The 3,236-nt window shown below is 34.3% G+C and overlaps 1 protein-coding gene across 9 annotated transcripts in view; it reads left to right on the top strand.

Moving 5' to 3' along the window:
- Window positions 1–3,236, top strand: part of CNOT4 (CCR4-NOT transcription complex subunit 4) — a 135,599-nt gene that overhangs the window by 1,000 nt on the left and 131,363 nt on the right. The window contains exon 1 of one of the 9 annotated variants that reach the window (XM_014586473.1): window positions 271–290. The exons of 7 other annotated variants lie outside the window; for them this stretch is intronic. The gene's annotated coding sequence lies outside the window, so the exon portion shown is untranslated. One more of the 9 variants, XM_014586472.2, reaches the window with a different exon arrangement.

Genomic DNA, 3,236 nt, shown 5'->3' with positions numbered 1-3,236 from the left:
CCCGGGTCCCATGGAGGTGTTAGTTCTGTCGCCCCCCCCCCCTTCCCCGTGCTTGCAATCAGCCCCCGGTCTGTCTGCCATACGACAGCTTCTTCCGATTTGCAGTGTTTCCTTTAACCACATCTGTCATCTCAAAGCTGCCCCTTAAGTATCTAGATTATGCTCCCGCTGCTCTAACCCACCTGTTTGTCAGCCTTCTGGAGAATTGTTCATTCCTTCCCTCTTTCTTACACAGATTCTTTCGACATACACTTAGAGAAAAAGGGATGCCCCGTGTTGGCCCTTGAAAAGTAAGGAAGTTGGGAAGTGAATGAAGTGAGGTAGGATACTATCAGACGTTATGAGTGAAAATCTTTTATTCAGGCTACTCAGGAGAGCCCCGTTTTCGTTTTGCTTTCAGTGATCTATTTGTCATTTATCCGCTCTGTTGGGACGTGGCTTTTGTTTATTTCCCTTTTCATTTTGGACCGGTTTCTCCATGCCACTAAGTGTTGTTCTGAATTGCCTCTCCCCAGGACACTTAAATGTGAGCTCTGATTATACCAATAAATATTAGCCCGAGCATTTCAAAATAAGATAAATCTGGTGCATTCTCAAAATTCATCTGTGAATTCCACCAGCAAATATAGTGATATTTTAATTAATATATGTAAGTTATAGATCTCTTCTATGTTGAGGATTGATTAATGGCTGAGTTATGTTGATGTTCAGTTTAATTGATGGCCTATTTTTTGTAAATATAATTTAATTTGAAATTTCCTCTACAGCAAATACCAGGTTTACTAAGTATTTTGCATTTGGGAAGTTCTCTTTTTTTGACATTTCTAGGATGGATGGTAGATATCAGAATAAATTGTCCTTTTTTGAAAATCCCACTAGCTGTGTATGTAAAAGAAAAATTAATGTTTTTGGTAAGCCTAAATCTTTTTTCTTTTCATCATAGAAAAGCAACGGAATAAGAAATGGCAAAGCCATTTATGTACAGGCATTTGGTTATACTCAGTAGCATTGTTATTTATATAAAAAGCAGAAAACTTTGAAGAGGAGCCTTATATCCATGTTTTGTCTAAAAGCAAAATTGAAATGTACTAATGGCAGAAATGGGAAGGAGAGTTTGCAATATTCAGACAACTGTGAAATAATTACCAGAAAAGCAATAGCATTACATAGATCAGATACATCTCAGTTTAAACATGAATAAGACATTGTGTTCTTAAGATATATGTAAAAACGTTTAACGTAGTAACAGTCTTATGCAGCAGATCCTCCTTATTTGTAAAATATCTTACAGGTTAATAATAATACGTACAGATCCTCTGTAATGGCTTTTACACATCACTGGGTTGTAATTTTTACAGATTAGGCTGTACAACTTGAAGAATCTTTCTTACATTTGGCATGATAGTCGCTTGATGAGGATAAATTGTCTGTTTTGCCAAATGTAAACTAAGATCACAAAAGTTGTTTATAAAATTTCTTTTTTCCTTCAGCCATTTAGGTCTAGATTTGGGGAAACTAAATAAATTAGTCTTCTGAGAATTGGAAGCAATTTATGTAGCAAACCTTGTCCTTAGTTTTAATTTGAGACTTTAAAAAAATTACTATTGATAAAGTAGCATATTTTATCAATAGCATAATGTACAATTGATCTTCAACTCTAAGCAAAAACAAACTATTTTCTTTTAATTGTAATAATGCTGGTGGAGAAAGTTTCCAGTTTGAACAATCCTAATATAGGTTTAGAAACACTTGGCAGTCATACTTGACTGAATAGTAAGCAGTGTGTTCTGGGAGAGAACCGTTTGTCTGGCAGAAGTGGGTAAATGATTTTAATACCTCTTTCGTAAGGGTATTTTACCTCACTAAATATTTTCTCAAGTTATTTTCTCCTCACTATACTTTTTGCTTACAGTCATCAAATTCTTAGTTTCAGTTCTTTGCTGTCAAAATGAATTTACTTTGGAATCTTTTACACATCCAAAGAAGGTATATAAAGTTCTTTGACAATGTGATAGGGCATAGGAAGCTGAGATTCCTAAATATTTTTGTATGGTTTAATACTTTTTTTTTTTTTAATAATTTGGAATACTTTCTGTCAAGTTCAATAGCTGAATTCTTCAGATGAATAGATTTTTCTAAGAAGGTTTTGAACGTGAATTACTTAAAGTTGGCTTACTAGAAAATTTGTTTTCAGAAAGTTACGTAAACAAATATTTAATTCTGTTAGGGTGAAACAGTTGTAATAAATTGGAAAAATACAGGAAAATCAAACTTAATGCCTTTCAACTTCAGTCTGCATGGGAATACTAGCGGCAACTTGCAACTCATTAAATTGTGAAAGAGAGGGCGTTGCCTAAGGATGAACTCCTAGCATTAGGAGAGTTTTATTTTTTAAATGATTTTATGTGTCTTAGAGTGCAACAATCTTCTCAGTTTGTTTAATTTATTTAAACTCGATGTCTTCATATATCACTTAAGTGAAATAGAAAGTTTTAATTTGTGAAGACTTCAGACTGCTGAAAATTCAGTTAGTTCTCTGTCAGTAACTACAGTGCTGCCTTGAATTTTTGTGATGGTAGTTCCATTCAGCTCTGTTGGTTCCGAAGAAAACAGTAGGGAAATAGGTTATAGAGATTTTTGCTGTTCTAGAAACAGTATAACTAGAATGTACTACATTCTTTTCTCAAAGGATTTGTTAATCTAAATGGAACTTGCAAATGGTTTTTATCCCACTGGAATAGCATGTATTGGATAAAACTTGTTAACACATTCTGAAATTTTAATAAATTTTATAGTACCACAAAAATAGTAGGAAAAACCTGCAGATGCCCATTTTCTAACACAGTGTGGCAATATTTTTGATGTTTTAAAGATTATAATATACTTGTATATTTCTCAAAAGTTGAGAGTACCAGATTGTAAATTTAGCATGATTTACACAGTTGTTGTGATGCAAAGGAATAACATAAGAGGGATTTTTTTCCCCCCTAAATTTCCAGAAGGTGTATATGCTTGCCAAAGGGAGACTGGGAAGGAGGAGGAGCACCCTCCGAGGGGCGTGGTTATATCACAATCTTCCTCTTTCCTTTCTCTATCCTGTTGTTAATTTTGGATATCCACACACAGACTCTCAGCTGGGCTAGTTTTTGCACAATTGTCAGCTAGCCATGTTGGATACAGCTCCCTTAACCACTAGTTTAATATTTAGCAATTTTCTTTCTTTCTTTCTTTTTTTT

Source organism: Tupaia chinensis, unplaced genomic scaffold (assembly GCF_000334495.1).
Source record: "Tupaia chinensis unplaced genomic scaffold, TupChi_1.0 Scaffold000140_1, whole genome shotgun sequence".
NCBI classification, from domain to species: Eukaryota; Metazoa; Chordata; class Mammalia; order Scandentia; family Tupaiidae; genus Tupaia; species Tupaia belangeri.
The sequence above is the reverse complement of the archived record's forward strand: the minus strand, read 5'-3'. Positions and strand labels throughout refer to the sequence as shown.